We start from the raw sequence: 17,972 nt of genomic DNA on the forward strand, positions 1-17,972 counted from the left end.
GTTCTCATACACTGATAAGAGCCAATGCAGCAGCCCAGATGTGTTAACATGGGGTGGAATTAGCAAGACTCTGTTTGAAGGGGGGGAAAGGCACTTCCATCTGAGGTGCTGAGCCACTCACTTCAGCAGCCTCATCATTAGAATCAGCTCATGCATTTTGTTTACGAGGTGGGAACTAGTTTGCTACTTTTGGAGCCAGGCAGCCGGATGTGAAGGAGGGAGCATTCCCCCCTTGTGTCCGGCTGCCAGGGCCAAGGGAATTGTGCAAAGTTCACATGAAAAGCCTACCGGTGCCGCCAGAGGGCCAACAAACGACTGTTATCGGCCATGTGACAGGGATGGAGCATTGTGAGCCGATCCACTGGGTCAGAGCGACACTCAAGTATTTTAAGCAGTGAACAACCTGTACTTGGAGAGCTTTTAATTTATGCTCCTCTCCCACTGCAGCGATCTCTATAAATCGAAGGGCTTTCCTGCATTGCCCTCTGATCATTCTCAGTTAGGCTCAATCTCTCTGCTTCTCTCCCTTCCAGACTCACTGAGATCCCAGCTGACCTCCAGCCATGATGAGTTTTCACCTTCCGTTTGCTGTTCTTCTCTTGCTCTCCCTGGCTGCTGCAGGTAACATGGAAACTGGTATTTAGTGGTAAACAAGGTGCTGGTAGAACAGGGATAGGCAACCTATGGCACTCATGCCAAAGGCGGCACGCGAGCTGATTTTCAGTGGCACTCACACTGCCCAGGTCCTGGCCACCAGTCTCGGGGGCTCTGCATTTTAATTTAATTTTAAATGAAGCTTCTTAAACATTTTAAAAACCTTATTTACTTTACATACAACCATAGTTTAGTTCTATATTATAGACTTATAGAAAGAGACCTTCTAAAAACGTTAAAATGTATTACCAGCACGCAAAAATTTTAAATCAGAGTGAATAAATGAAGACTCGGCACACCACTTCTGAAAGGTTGCCGACCCCTATGGTAGAAGTTAGGAAGTTAAGATCGTGATGGGCTGAATTCTAGTTCCCAGGGACCATTAAGGGGCTGGTGCAGCCAATCTCAGATCAATCAGACCGAACCAGATTATGAGAAGGGATCCCACCTGGAGATTTAAAATACCGGTATCTTGCTACATTCTGTAATTAGCTATTCCTTCATAGCTCCCCCTCAAAAATAGAAAATTAACAACAACAATACATAGGAAGCTGCTGTAGCTAAACAATTTGCACGTGAGGTCTTGTAAATTAGGATCACTGCTCAAACGGAATTTTTCTGGGACTTTTAGGTTTTCTGAATATTATTATGGTATTAGTATTTTAATATAATATTTTGCAACCAAAAATTTCAAAACTTTAACATTTTAAATTTTTTCAAAGAGATTTTGGTGCTTGTCTCTGTTATCCACTCATTCCCTCCTGTTTCACCACCGATTGCAACAGAATGAAGCCTGGCTAGGGTTTCTGACACATATTTACCACTTTTTTTTCTTTTTTGCCATTCAGTAACTTTGTAAAACTCCCTGAACTTTGATAAAGCTGTGAGCTGTTCCCACGTGGCGGAGCTCCAGAGTTTCCTGGTTCCTCACGCCACTTGGTAACATCTTCAAAGTTAAAGAAGTTTTGCAAAGCATGTGTGTGTGGAGGAACCCCTGGGACTAGATCTCATGCCTTGTATTGCACGCTGTGGCAAAAAAGAAAAGAAAGAGGAAAATATATTTATAAATGTTTTATGAAAAATTAAAAAAAAACATTTTTCCATTAAGAACCTAGTGAAAAAGAAATGGCTTTGAAATTACAAAGTTCTTCACACACCTAATTGTTCCATTTTTCAGTCAGCTCTATTTGTTTGATACGTTCTTGCCCCGATACCAAGTGTGACCCTTTGGCACCACACTGCCCATTCCTCTAGTTCAGCAGGTCCCAGCTGTAAAGGATCTGGGAGGAGGAGATCTGTGTCTAGATATGTTAGCTGTGCATCCAATAACACTTGTACAGCTGGTGGCAGATACATCTTAGCTATGGTGTGGAGAGGTTCTCCTTAGAAGGCTCTTCACCACCTTGTTCATGTATCCTCATAAGAAAGGCCAGAGACCTGCTTATTAGCAATGTAGACCCAGGTGCTGTGTGGTTTAAATGATACCATAACGTGTGCGATAAGTAGGGTTAAATCACTGTTAGCTGGCATGAGGGTGACCATGAGCTGTCCTGATCTATGCTGATTGCCAGGGTATTATTATCATCACATCAGCTAACATGATTCTTCACAACCACCGGGGCACACGGTAATGCCGTGTAATGTCGACAGGCCCTCAGAAGTCCCTCAGTGACTCTTCCTGAGAGAGGAAGGATGGTGCAGTGATTAGGGTGCTGATTTGTGAAACCCAGGTTCAATCCTTATCTCTGTTATAGGCCCACGATCACACAGGGAGTCTGTCACTTCACATGGCTCAGTTCCCCCATCTGTACAGTGGGGATGACAATGCTCCTCTCGCTCACAAGGGTGTGGTGAGGGTAAATGTATTTCAGGTTGTGAGTTGCACACATACTGTGGTAACAGGAGCTGACTAAGTGCCTAGACTAGACAGACACCACTTCTGGGAAAATCCAGGAGCTGCCGAGAAATTTGACTAATACTGTCCTGATGTGACAAGTTCATAGCAGGAGTCTCTAGATTTATTAAGACTTAGGGATTCTCTACACTGGAATCAGAGGTATGAATGCAGCATGTGTAGACTCACCCAAGCTAGTTCAAATACGAATAGCAGCAATGCTGCAACAGCACCGACTAGTGAGTTGAGTAGACACCCAGGGTATGTCTACACTGCAATAAAACACCGACTGCTGGCCTGTTCCCCAGCCTGAGCCCGAGTGTCTGCTGTGCTGTTTTATATCCCAGCAACGCAAGCCCCCCCACTAGCCTGAGTCAGCTGACCTGGGCCAGTCATGGGTGTTTTATTGCAGTTATACATACCCCCAGGCGCCCAAGTGGGCTTCGGCAGCCCTGCGGTTTCCCTGCTGTTGTTATCTGAGCTGGATCAAAGCTCCATTCGAGACCCCAGGATGAGGCTCACCAACAGGCAGTACTTACAAGCCCCCATGCAAACAATGTGTTGCTGTTATACTGACCTGTGTTCCCATTTCCTGTTTTCCTCCATTGGTGTGTACAACCAGATAACCTGCCCCTCTTTCCCTTGCAGGCTATGCAGACATACCCCTAGATCTCTGTGAGATATTTCCCCTGCCCCTGTTGTGTTGATTTACTGGCCTGCTCCATGGAATGTGCAAGACCGCGAAGACGTTTTGCAGCATTGAACTCTGCGGATGACAGCTAAAGAAATTGAAGGGGGTGCGTGAGATCTAGGGCCGTAGTCAGGTGGCTCATGTCCTGGTTTCCTTTTAAATAAAAGTGCTGGGTGTTCAATTTCCTGCAGGTTGCTTTTTCTTTTCCTTCGGTAAAGCAGAACATACACCAACATCAAAGGTGAGTTTGTCATGGGGGTCCCTGACCACCTGCCACAGCCCTACAACAATATGTTACTGGGCCAATTCCTGGTGGCTTAGGAAAGTTTCCCATAATATCCCTCATGCTTTCAAAATGCTACACGACATGGGGCCAGAGTCTCTGCTGGAGTAAACGGGTGCAGCTCTACTGACGTCCCTGCAGCTGCATCAATTTACGTCCGTGGAGAATTTCGGCTCCTGGACGAGTTTGAGATCTTTTGTTTCTCTTTAAACCTATTGACGTGGATTCAGTGAGGCTGAAATCTGCTGGCTTCACAGAGCAGGAACAAGGAGAGGGCAAATTCCTCCACCCGCTCCCACCAGTAATAAGGCTGCGGCTGTACAAGCCACATAGGTAAAGAGAGCCACTGACCAGAGGAGCTTTACAGTCTAACAGATGGACAGAAAAGATGAGACACCCTGAGCCTCTCCGAGGAGGGAGCTCATGTAGATGTCTACGTCAGGGTGATCTGTCTTCTCTTCTCAAGTAAGGATGGTGAAGATGATGGCATGGGTTTTAGATATAAATATATTTCAAATACAGCACATATACCAAAATACCAGAATTATCTTAATACACAAAGTAAAGAGAGGTAGGATAAAGGGCTGGGAGGGGAAATGATGTATCTAGCTTCAGGTTCTGCATTAATCATAGACCCCTAAAAAGTCAGCCCATATTACTTCAAATTTGGGGGGCATTCCCCTTCTGTGGAATATCAGTCATTCATTGGCTGCACAGTCGGCCAGTTCACTGAGCCAGGCAGCAGTATTTGGTGGAGATCGACTTTTCCATTTTTGCAGGTTCAATTTTTTAGGGACCGGAGCTGTACATTGGAGCCTTGTTACCTGGTAACCTCCAGGCATCAGGAATAGATCCAAGAACAAAACTTAAGGGGGAGGGCTCCAACTTAGCAGCCAACATCAAATTGGTGCTTTGACCCACTTCATGTCAGAAATTCTTGATGCAGGGGCACTCCTGGCTTATTACGTGTGTGTGTGGTCATAACACCTCCCTCCCTGTGGATTGTACCTTGACACAGTGGGAAAGCCAGAGTGTTCCAAGGACCCTAACAGCTACACTGGGACTTCTCTGCTGGACAGAGCGTGCCTTTAGCACTACTCGGACACACTGTGGGCCATGGCTACCACCTCAGAAGAGGCCTGGTCCGATATTGTTACTCATCTGAATAGTCCTATTGAAGCCAGAGTGAAAGCCCACTGCGGGGCCAGGCTTGTTCAGCCCAGGAAGGGGTGCACTGGTGCTTTTTTCATTCCTTTTCCCCCCATGTGCTAATCAGTGGTTCTCATCCTTTCCAGACTACTGTACCCCTTTCAGGAGTCTGATTTGTCTTGCATACCCCAAGTTTCACTTCACTTAAAAATTACTTACGTACAAAAATCAGACATAAAAATACAAGTGTCACAGCCCACTATTACTGCAAAATCCCTGACTTTCTCATTTTGTCTGTAGGAAATTTTAGTTTGTACTTATTTCACTAGTGTTTTTTATGTAGCCTGCTGTAAAATTAGACAAATATCTAGATGACTTGATGTACCCCCTGGAAGACCTCTGCGTACCCCCGGGGGAATGCGTACCCCTGGTTAAGAGCCACTGTGCTACAGTACACGCAGTTATTCTCGTTGTCTGGGACACAACAGTTATGCTCCATGAAATTTCAAAGTAGCTATAGGGTAGAGCACCATGCAGTGCTGCTGGCACGGTGGCAGAGTGTCACTGAGCCAAAGAGGATGCACCTCTGGGGAATGTTTGGGGTGGGGGGAGGAAGGAGAGAAACCTTCTTACTTACAGTAAGTCAACAAAGTTTCTTTACCTGTGTTGGGGGAAGGGAGAAATCTAGGCTAGATCTTGTCTTCCCTTTCCTCAGTCTCTCCCATCTCCAAAAGGTGTCCAACAATCTATCCTTAGAGGAGACCAAGAAACATTGCCCAGGGTTAATCCCATGCATCACCCTGCTCACCCAGGGTCAGCCAGTCTGACTGAGCTGTTCCATGCTCTGGTCTCACCAGCTAGATGTCACCCTCAGGCCTGTGGCCCTGTTCCACTAAAACACACAGAAGACTGTGACGTGCTCAGGTACTATGGCAACGGAGACCGGAGACGCACCTAGTGTAGAGAGATCTACACCTCTTCCCAAGATCAGGTCAGCCACCCCGCCACCTTCTCCTTCGGAGCCAGGTTTTCAGAGGGAGGGAGCACAGTGCTTTCTGAGACTCAATCAGTCCCTGTTAAGATGTCTCCAGTGGGGAACCCTAAATCACTAGTCTTTGAAATCTTGGCCATGGTGTTCTCTTAATATAGATTTTGTCAAGACTTCTGTAAACAAAACCCAGCAGAGTAACAAACTAGAGCCCTTGTCCCGGCTCAAGAAGGTGGGAGGGAAGGGATAACAAAACACCCCTGCATGGACACTTCTGGTCCTCCAAGCCAAAGATGGCGGCAATCGTGGTATATCGTGTAGCCCGGGGATCAGACCTTGCCATCATATCTTCCAGGTAACAATAATATCAGTTTGGTGTTGGCAGATGATAGCTACCATCTGAGGGGTGGTTAGAGGCCGGTGCTTTCTCAGGTAAAATGCTGGTCTGGTTTATAGCAGACATTAGGCTGAGTCCGACACCCAGCAAGGAAAAATTCAGGCCAAATGGTTAACATTGGGAAAATTACAAGCAGCTGAACGTGGGACCTTATAAATGGAAGTATTGGGCAACCTTATTAGGCCCCAGCTATAAATAGGATAATCAGATCGTTACAGATCATAACTGTAGATTACTACTTTGTTTTTATTAAGCTGTCTGTCTTTTTGCACAAGAAGAGAGAATCAAAATCCATGATGAATCAGGGAATATTGTCAGGCATTTGAGCATAACGCGGGAGACAAGATGCATGGAGAATTTCGGACAACTAGGACTCTCTTCTTGTAGCAGTGTAGAACAATGAACAGGGATTAAACTCCATCTAACTAGCTTGCTCACCAGGGACAGCTCATCGCCTGTGTGCTCAGTAAAAGGCAACCAGACCAACCAATTACCCAGTCTTTGCCTTCTGGTCCATGCAACTTCCCCTGTCACATGCCAATTGCTACTGAGCCAGTGTAAACTCTGGGAGAACTGGAGCTTACTGCATTGTCTGCTAACTGCAGTGGCTGTCTTGAGCTCTGTGCCCTCCCAAACAGCTGAGAGAGGCGTGCTGGCTCCATGCACATGGACAACAAGCTCTTTGTCTGAACAAGGCCCTGTCAAGATTAACCCTTTGCAATCCCATGCACCACTACAGGCTGGGGACCGATTGCTTAAGCAGCAGTTCTGTGGAAAAGGACTTGGGGATTACAGTGGATGAGAAGCTGCATATGAGTCAGCAGTGTGCCCTTGTTGCCAAGATGGCTAATGGCATATTGGGTTGTATTAGTAGGAGCACTGCCAGCAGATCAAGGGAAGGGATTATTCCCCTCTATTCGGCACTGGTGAGGCCACATCTGGGTATGGACTAGTGCGGCTTCTTACCAGTACACCGTACCGGCCCATACCGGCTCACTTTCACCCCTGCTGCCAACTCCACCAGGCAGAAGGGTTACACAGGACAAACTCTTATAACCTTCCATCCCCTTCGCCAGTTCAGCAGAGTGACTTACAGCAGACCTGGATTTGACTCTGGGACTCTCTCTTGCTTTTTGAAGTCCTAGTCACTAAGGCTCTGAAGTTGATTGCTTCTAAAGCTATGTCTATCCTTATGGCAGCGTGTAGACGATCAGACCATGCACGCACCCCTAGCACGGGTATAAATAGCAGCGTAGATAGTGAGGCACTACTGAGGCAAGTGGAGTAAAGACACACCAGAACTGTAGGGTATATGCCCTACATGGCTCTCTACACGCCCAAGCACTGCCTCCCTGTCTACCTTGCTCTTTTTATCAGGGTAGTGTCTCACTGCCGGAGCCTTTCCCCACTGCCTCCCTCTGCCAGAGCCTTTCCCTGCTGCATGTAGCTACACACCGCAGCGAGGGCACAGCCTGCTTTTCACGGTGGCATATAGCGACATGTATCCCCATGCTGCCACCAGGGTAGACAAGGTGTAAGGAGGGGAGATATTCCTCACGTTGCTCAATAGTGACATCTGCTGTCTGCTCAGGAGAATCCTTCCCAGAGGACTGCAAGATAGTGACACCAGATCTGTGCCTTTCCCCAGGCACAGTTACATGATTATTTCTATTACAACGACACCTAGAGGCCCCTACCAAGATCAGAGCTTTATTGTGCTAGGCTCTGAACATACACATAATGACAAGCAGTCTCTGTCGCCACAGGGAGTGACTTGTCCAAGATCGCACAGTAGGCCAGTGGCAGAACCAAAAATGAAACGGAGGTCTCCTGGCTCCCAATCCAGTGCTCTCTCCACTAGAACAGTCTGTCTCTCAATATAGGCTTTTGTTCATTGCCCACCTCCTCCGCCTGTCCTGCTCTCCATTTCATGACCTGACCAGGTTCCCTCTCAACATGGGGTAGCTGTGCAGGAATTCTACATGGGTAATACCAGTCCATGGGCTTCTAAGGTTAGAGGAAAATATAGCATGTGCAGCAATACTATTAATTTCGGAAGATCTGTTTCATTACAGATGAGGAGGAGTGAGCCAAGCAATAATATTTTAGCAGTGTCACCTTTCCAGGCAATCAACAACAATGCAGCTTTTAAGGAATCCTAGCAGGTTTGCTCCTTAAAGACTTTCTCTTGTCGTTTTTGAGCCCTGTCTCCTGTGGGTACTTTCCCTGCTGTTTTGGGCCTAGGCAGAAAGCACAACAGGACTTCACAGCCCAGCGTGGCTTAAAAGTAAAAAGAGAGACTGTTGCCACCTTTTGGCTTATTTTATAACTGAGTCTTCTGAGAAAGTTTGTTTGCCCGATCAGGATGGCTTCAATCGTTCTCTTGGAAGAAAAACCTTCAGTGGCAGAAGCCTGAAGTTACTTGGTTTTGAACTTTTCTGGGTGCAAAGATTGACCGGGATCTGAATGAAGGGCATGCTCTCATCACAGAAGTCAGAGCTGGGCAAGAGCTAGCCGGTCATCTAACTCAGCCTTCAGCCAGCGCAGAACTCAGATACCATAGTGAGGGCGTGATGTGCTCCTTCCACAACAAACAGTACATGAAGGAACTACCGAGGCACGGTGGGATCCAAATCACCACGTTGACTAAATATACACACTGCTGCTCTGGCTGGATTCTGGCAGCTTCTAAAAACATAGCACATGGTGAACGCTACTAGAAGGCTCACAAACTATTTAAAGGAATGCTACCCTACTATATATTGCAGTGGGGTATAAATGCCTGGATACTAGGTATCTACACTGTAGTCATGTGCACATGCCTGTGCTAGTTTTAATCTAGCTAGCTCGCATACCAAGAGCGGGGACGTTATGGGAGCCCAGACTTCAGCATTTGCACCTTGGTTAATTACTTGTGTGATTAGGCTGCACTGAAGCCCATGGCTTCACTACCAGTACCTGAACTGTTCAGATCTGTATAGACAAGCTGCTCTCACACCCTGTGAGTGCAGAGCAGACCTACCCTGAGAGAGGGCGGAGCAGGTGGGGGGGGGGGAGGGAGGGATGGTCTTGTAGTTACAGTACTGCAGGAGGACTCTGAAAATTGGCATGCAATTCCTCTCTTTAATCCAGACTCCCTGCATGACCCTGGCCCAGTCAATTCCAGAGTGCCTCAAACTCTCCTTCCCACTTCACTCCCCTGCTTTACACCCTTCCTCCCGAGTCTGTAGACTTTGCCTCTTCCTTTCATTGTCTCCTCCTACCTCTAACTGCTTCTACCACTTCTTTCTGGCATGAAACCATTTTACAAATCCCAAGCTGCTTTATGGCCTTAAACTCATTTGTACACCTGTCCACTTGGTGGCCCACTTCGCTGCAGTTTAAACACTCTAATGGCCACAAGTTGCTTAAATGTGTCAGAAAATCACAAGCAAAGCCCCTCTGTGACTGTCCTGGTAGCAAATGGTTCCCTGCTGGTATTGCCCACAGTCCCACAAAAAGGTGGGAGGTGTATTCTGTTCTCAGTGCTTTGTGCAATCCATCCTCCATTTTTGTCTGCTGTCTGGGGCTATGTGGAGGGTCGGATGACTATGCACCCTCTTTTAATCATCTCTATTTAGGGTGGAGAAGTTCAATTCTGGACACCCATTTTCAAGAAAGATAAATTTAACCCGGAACAGATGCAGAGAAGGGCTACTAGGATGATCAGGGAATGGAGAGCCGGTCTTATCAAGGGAGACTGGAAGAGCTTTGCTTGTTTAGACTAGCAAAAAGGCAGTAGGGAAGGGATATGACAGTGCTCTATAAATACAATGGGGGAGGGGGGTAAACACCAGGGAGGGAGAAGAGATATTGAAGTTAAAGGACAATGTTGGCACAAAAAGAAATGGCTATAAACAGATTCAGTCTGGAATTTAGACAAAGGTTTCTAACCATCAGAGAGGTGAGGTTCTGGAACGGCCTCCCAATAGGAGTTGTGGGGGGCAAACAACTTGATTAGTTTTAAGAGAGCTGGCCAAATGTATGAGTGGAAGTGTGTGACATGGTTGCTTTTGCCGGTAGGGGGCAGAGCTCGGCAGCCCTAGGGCTCACTTCTGGTTTATGTCTCATTTTCCTAAAAGTTCACGCTTCAGGGTTTCACCCAGTCACCTGCAGGGATCAGCAAGGGATTAGCCCCTTCCCTTCAATGTATTTTGGGAAGGCGTTTTAACTCCTTCCTCTGATGCATGGCTGGAGATGGGACACTGTGCAGGGAGGGCCAGGGCTCTGAGGTGGCACTGAGCATTCTCTCTCAGGTGCTCGGCTGGCTGGTTCTCTCTCACATGCTCAGGGTCTAACTGATCACCATATGTGGGGTTGGGAAGGAATTTCCCCCCAGGTCAGATTGGCAGTGACCTTGGGGGCTCTTTCACCGTCTTCTGTAGCAGGGGGTGTAGGTCATTTGCCAGGATTATCTGAGTACATCTCATTTAATCATGTCTCTGCCATTGCTTGGTTTCTCATGTACCACAGGCAGAGAACAGAATCATCTAGTCTCCTGTGGGCGGTGCTACTTTGGTCTCATTTGGGTTGTTGGGTTTAGTGTGCAGGTACGAGGTGGCGTTGGTGGCCTGTGATATACAGGAAATCAGACTAGATGATCTGGTGGTTTGTTCCAGCCTTGAACTCTGAGTCAGTGGAATAAGCAGCAGACTGGGATTCAGGAGACCTGGGTTCTACCACCAGCTCTGCTGTGTGACCACATGCAAGGTCCTTCTTCCACTGTCTTGTCTGTTTAGACCAGGGGTTCTCAAACTGGGGCTTGTGACCCCTCTGGGGTTATGAGGTTATTACATGGGGGGGGGGGTGAATTGTCAGCCTCCACCCCCAAACCCTGCTTCAACTCCAGCATTTATAATAGTGTTAAATATTTTAAAAGTGTTTTTAATTTATAAGGGGGGCCGGGGTGTTGCACTCAGAGGCTTGCTGTGTGAAAGGGGTCACCAGTACAAAAATTTGAGAACCACTGGTTTAGATTGTAATCTGGGATCAAGAGTGTCTCTTATTAGGTGAATGTACAGGGCCTAGCACCATGTAGCTCCCATCTCACTTGGAGCCTCTGGGTGTTACCTTATTGCCAAATATTATTTGCATAAGCAAAAATCAGATCAGAACCAAAGTGTTCAGTGCCATGGTTCCAGGAACTCCCACTTCCCTTCTGCAGCTCTGTTGTTCACTCACCCAGCCTAACCTTTCCCTTTACAGACGCTCCCGGGTTACGCAAAACCCAACTTACGCAAATTTGCACTTACGGAAAAAAGTTCCTTAAGCCAGAAATAGGATTTTTGAGTTGTGGAAATTTTTGCGGAACATACGAGTATACGTTTCCGACTTACGCAAAATTAGAGTTACGCAAGGCTTTCCGGAATGGAACGATTGCGCAAGTTGGGGGGGCGTCTGTATATTAAAGCTATGACCTTTGCTCTAAACCTGCGTGCCCACAAATGCATCTAAGGAAGATAAAAGCTGGGCATTAAGAGTTTTCCAGTACCTCACAGTCCAGAATCAGCTAACTCCAGTTACTAACCCCAGTAGGACAAACAAAGAGCTGTGGACTAGGTTGCCCTATCCTAGGAGTGGCTGGCTGTGGAAGAGGAGGAGCAGCTGCTCAGGGGATTGGGAACTGCTGAAATGGAGCTCCTCTCCCAAACCACCTTGCCAAATGGGGCCGTGAGAGTTATCGCGGCCTTGGGTTGGCTCCCATACTGTAGAAACTCCAGCAGTGGGAGACAGAGGAACCAGGACCTGTTCCTGATTGTTTGCTTTATTTCTATAATTAAAGCAATGTATTTGGAAAACAAATGATGTCCATTTTATTAATAGTCTAACTATCAATAAAGTCACTAATAGAAAAGACAGAATATGTACTACAATGCATTGAGACCTGGGCAAGGAATTCCAGCAACAGAACATCCCATGCCCTAAAACCTAGGAGATTCATCTAAGGCTTATGATATTAGTGGGGAATAAAGAGACAGTAAGACCATGTGATGCTAAAGCTTGGCTAAGACATGGCCCCTCAAGGATTATTGAAGGAAACAAGCTCAGTGCCTCTTATGTTATTATTACAGCACCTACGGAGTCGGCGCCTACGTCCACTGTTAAAAGTGGAAGCACTGGAACCCAATACTTATGCCAGCTCTCTCTACGCAGTCACAATGCAGCAGAGATTCTGGAACAACATACAAAGAGGGGGATCAACAGGACTGACTGGCATTTTTATTGCCCCAAGCAAGGTGCAGAGTGTGTGCTGTGCCGAGCTTCCCTTCCCTTGCACAATCCGCTCTCAACAGTACCCGAGTCCCCACTTTCGTCGGGCTACAGCCTCTTGTGCTCAAACGCACCACAGTGCGATCTAGCTGAAACGCTTGTTCCAAAGCTAAATAGGTTCCATGATGCATCTTTGCTTAAAACTAGCACTTCTCTTCTTTTTAAATAGCTGGGGCCCTGGTCACTTGTGGTCATTAATGGTTCCTTGGCATGTTCCATAAGAATAAGGGCATAAACTCTGACATCCTGGCCAAATGCCAACCTGAGTAATTGCATTTTCCATGGCTAAAAAAATTCTTCCTGTAGCTTCAAGTGGGTATGAAAGTCTTAGAATCATAGAATATCAGGGTTAGAAGAGACCTCAGGAGGTCATCTAGTCCAACCCCCTGCTCAAAACAGGACTAATCCCCAGACAGATTTTTACCAGTTCCCTAAATGGCGCTCTCAAGGATTGAACTCACAATCCTGGGTTTAGCAGGCCAATGCTCAAACCACTGAGCTATCCCCCCCTTCTTGACTTGACATGACTTCTTCTTGACGTCCTGTCTGTGATTCAGGATCTACCTACCCCAGGGAATACCTCTCCCCGTCTCTATTACTATGATGGCAGAGATCAGCTGTGGTGCTTTTGCTGATAATACTTAGCTGTTCACATACGGTGCCTACTCTTGTCAAGAAAGCCAAAGGACATCCTGGAAATTACATGGGTGATGATTGCTTTTGTTCCAGGGAAACCGAGGAAGAATCTAATTAGGGCTGGAAAGGTCCATGGAAAGGCAATGAAGATGGCAAGTGGGATGGCATGAGTGATGTGTGACTAGAAAAGGAAGTTCAAAAGCTAGGCTTATTTAGTCTAGTCAGGAGCAGAGTTCGAAGAGACTCAACTGAAGTACCAGAAGGGCATAATGAAAACCGACCCATCTTTGGGGTTGTTTTTTTTTTATCCTGCATTTATTGCAATTACAAGGAGTTAGCTGATAAAGTTCAAGTGCAGAGAATGTAGAACAAATAAGAGGAAATACTACTTTACCTGGTGTAGCTAATTTATGGCATTCAGAGCCAAAGGAGGTCATCCAGTCATCTACAGTGGCTGGATAATGTCATGACCACAAACAGTTGTAGCTATATAAGCTAAGATCCCGTAATAAAGGTAATCAAATCTCATGCTTCAATGTATAAACTAACTTCCTGAGGCGGTCAAGAAAGAATTTTTCCACCCCACCCCACTGACGTACAGAACTGTACAGTTAGCTAGGTGAATTATGGAGGTAACATTTGACTTCCTCTGAAGCCTCTGGTACTGGCCAGTGCTGGAGGCAGGAAACAGGATTTGATGAGCCAATGGTCTAATTGGGTATGGCAAGTCCTACGTAAGAACTGGGGAAAATCACAAAAGGAAAAGTGTGCAATTAATGCGCTGTAGTGAACCATTTTGCTGCTGCATTCAGAAATCTATGCAGTTCAGGAAATAGCCTGAGAAGTAAACCATTTTCAGACACAGAGGAATAACAGGAGGGAGTTCGTGCAATGGAATCTAAAATGTGCTCGGGTATTGGAGTTTGCGGCTTGCTCAGACCAAGGATAAGGACCAATGGCCTCAAGAAAAAGTCCTCAAGCCAAATTCATCCTTCGTGCAACACTATCGATTTTTAATGGCATTACACTAGAGACAGACATAGCTTCTTTACACGAAGAGCAGTTGGATGGCATATTATCAAGGAAGGTGGTCACTGCACCCTTTCACTGCAGGTAATCCAGAGGTTAGATAAGATGTTGGTGGGAATTACACAGGAGATCAGACTGGGTGACCTAAGTGGCCTTTTGGCTCTGTTATTTCTGGGTCAGATCTTGAAGGTCAGTGTCCATTCAGTCCTTACTTGGGCAAACGCCCATTGATTGCAAGAGGCATTTAGTAAAACCTGATCTCAGTGGCATCGCATGGGGTGTAATTCCATGCAGAATTTGAGCACCTCAGGATTTGTTGCCAGGGTTAGGAATGTCTAGGTGAGTAGAGTTCTCAGAAACATCCAAACTCTGTATCATGCTGTAACAATGTGGTTCTGGCGGGACCCAGCTGAGTGCCAATTCAGGACAAATCGCTTAAAACAGGGCAGTTACAGCGCTAGGCTGGGGTTTTTCCACCTCTAAGGCAAACCAAACCAGCCAGACAAAGAGGACTTCGGTCTCACCCCACTGGCTAACCACAAGTCACACAAGCAATTCCCTTAGACACTCCAGTTTCCCAGTGCCACTCGTTATGGGGACAAATGGTTATGAAAACCAATACCCCAGTAAAAGAAAAAAGGTTCTCCCGATCCCAAAGGGCCAAGCCCCAGACCCAGGTCAATATACAAATCAGATCTTACCCACAAACCACACTGTTGCCAATCCTTTAGAATCTAAGGGTTTATTCATAAAACAAAAAAGATATTGGTGAGAGCTAGAATTGGTTAAATGGAATCAATTACATACAGTAATGGCAAAGTTCTTGATTCAGGCTTGTAGCAGTGATGAAATAAACTGCAGGTTTAAATCAAGTCACTGGAATACATCCCCAGCCGGGACAGGTCATCAGTCCTTTGTTCAGAGCTTCAGTTTGTAGCAAAGTTCCTCCAGAGGTAAGAAGCAGGATTGAAGACAAGATGGAGGAGAGGCATCAGCCTTTTATAGTCTTTTCCAGGTGTAAGAATACCTCTTTGTCCTTACTGTGGAAAATTACAGCAAAATGGAGTCTGGAGTCACATGGGCCAGTCCCTGCATACTTTGCTGAGTTGCAAGGCGTATTTGCCTTCTCTCAATGGGTCAATTGTATAGCTGATGGTCCTTAATGGGCCATCAAACAGGCTAGGCAGAGCTAACACCAACTTATCTGGGAAGTTTCCCAGAAGCATAGCATAAGTTTGAAATACAGACAGTATAGAGCCAATATTCATAACTTTAACTACAAAATCAATACACACATATAGACAGCATAATCATAACCAGCTGTGACAAAGTTCCTCCTCTATCTTGGTGGGTCCTGCGCTTATTGGTGGATTTTCTTGCCTCAGAGATTCACCATATGGGTTGGGGAACAGCCCAGAGACCTTCCCCTCTGGAAGAACCCACAGTCCAGGTCAATTGGAAGGTTTGGGGGGAACCCAGGCCCACCCTCTACTCTGGGTTCCAGCCCAGGGCCCTGTAGACTGCAGCTGTCTATAGTGCCTCCTGTAACAGCTACATGACAGCTACAACTCCCTGGGCTACTTCCCCATGGCCTCCTCCAAACACCTTCCTTATTCTCACCACAGGACCTTCCTCCTGGTGTCTGAGAACGCTTGTGCTCCTCGGTCCTCCAGCAGCACACCCTCTCAGCGCCTTGCACCTCTTGCTCCCAGCTCCTCACACTTGCACCATAAAACTGAAGTGAGCTCCTTTTAAAACCCAGGTTCCTTGATTAGCCTGCCTTAATTGATTCTAGCAGCTTCTTCTTAATTGGCTCCAGGTGTCCTAATTAGCCTGCCTGTCTTAACTGGTTCTAGCAGGTTCCTGATTACTCTAGTGCAGCCCCTTCTCTGGTCACTCAGGGAACGGAAAACTACTCATCCAGTGACCAGTATATTTGCCCTCTACCAGACTCCTGTACCCCACTGGTCTGGGTCTGTTACACCAGCAAACCATAACCTTGTCTTAGACACCTCATTTGACCCCCTTTATACAAGATTTGGTACCACTACAGGACTTTGGTTGCAACTATGTTCTATATGGTCCCAGTTCAAATCAATAACGTGACACATGCAATGTCGTGAGCACTACCATCCTGAAGTAAACAGAGATATGAAGTATACTATTAAAAACTACCACTAAGAAACCATTCCTGTATGGCACTGAATCATTTTACACAGTACTGAAGACTTTCACACAAATACATGTAAACAGTGATTCAGAAAGGCATCTAGCTGAATAGTAGTGGCACCTTGAAATGGCAGGGTCATCCCAGGTGGTACTTTAGGTAACTGTTAGCAGGCAAACTTTCCTGTTGGTGACACCAGTTCACAGGCTGAGATGCTGAGGTCCCACTATCACTATCTCTATTCACAGAGAATTAGCTTAAACTATTTGTGACTCTAAAAATATAATCTGTGTTGAAGCTGGCAAGAACCCTGGCATTCAGCTACTGCCCAAGCCATAGGTGCTGACTCTGTGGAGAAAAATTAGTGAGTTCTTAGCACCCACTGGCAGCCAAGTTTCCTCCTTCCCCCCCAGCGCCTCCTGGCTGCTGGCGGCCCCGCTAATCAACTCCTCCCCCTCCCTCCCCGCGTCTCCCGGCTGCCGCGATCAGCTGTTCTGCAGCGTGAAGGAGGTTCTGGGAGGGAGGGAGAGGAGCGGGGATGGGGCACGATCGGGGGAGGGGCGGAAAGAGGTGGGGAAGAGACGGGGTGGGGGCAGGGCAGAGGTGGGAAGGGGTGGGGCAGGTGGGGGCTTGGAGGAAGGGTTGGAGTGGGGTTGGGCCGGGGCGGAGGGGTGGTCGAGCACCCCCCAGGTAGAGGGGAAGTTGGCACCTATGGCCCCAGCATATAGCTTCTCTGTATAAACAGATGTCAGTCTTCCTGTCCCATCCAGCATCTTCCACCAGCACTTTTGTCTACGGATTTTTAAATCATTGATGCATCATGTCATGGGGTTTCAGGCCATAGAGGAAAAAGGTTGGGGTGGCGAGGACTAGCAGCCCTAGTCCATAAAGCTGCCCTGGTCCTCAGGGCAGTGCAGCCTAGCAACCAGAGTCAATAGTCTGGGGCCGTAACGCCCAGTGCCTATCACCTCAGGTAGAGGTACCCAAAATTCATGGTCTCGGGAAGAAGCACCTCATGCCTCAGGCATGGGCGGTAGTTGAAGCTTCCCCTGGGGGAGGCTAGCTCCCTGTCCCACCAATTCCAGCGTGGCCCCACCTACACTCCACTCCAGGCCCCGCCCCTTCCCCATTTGGCCCCCTCCCTGCTTCACCCCCCTCCGTCGCTTGCCATGTCCCTCCGCTCACCCGCAAGACACTCCCACTCCCCCACGAGGCTCCTTGTGTCCCAGGGCCCTGTAGAACCAGTAGTCCTGATTTCAGGTTCAGGTTCCTATCTCAACAAATGCGTTCCCTGGGTTGCTTCCTACCCTTGATTCCAGCTTTGGCAGTTCTCCGCGGTCGACTGGGGTCCTGAAGTGGACTCGGCGTGTTCGTCCTCCACAGTCTGGAGCTCCGGCAGCTTCCTGGCAGGAATCCATAGCGTGAGTCCGCTCTCCTCCTTAGTCAGCCCCGACTGAGCTGAGCTGCTTCCTTTTATATCCTGCTTCCAGTTGGCGCATGCCCAGCAAGGGCGAGGGGGCACAGTGCCTGGTTTACCCTCCCTGGGCCAGTGTGGTGTTGGTACACCCTGTCACACTTGGTTAAAAGAAAGCAAACCTCCTGTCCAGAGTGGAGCAGCAGAGGGAGATCATTCCAAACGCCTACCCTGCCTGTTGGACAAGAACCCAAACCTGAGCCAATGGCATGTTCTGGCAATATGAAGATGAGACCACGGCATAGTCATGCAATTGTTTCTTGCTGCAGTGAAATCAAGGATGAAGGGCAGTAGATTCTTG

This window comes from Malaclemys terrapin, chromosome 3 (genome assembly GCF_027887155.1).
Source record: "Malaclemys terrapin pileata isolate rMalTer1 chromosome 3, rMalTer1.hap1, whole genome shotgun sequence".
In the NCBI taxonomy this organism is placed as follows: domain Eukaryota; kingdom Metazoa; phylum Chordata; order Testudines; family Emydidae; genus Malaclemys; species Malaclemys terrapin.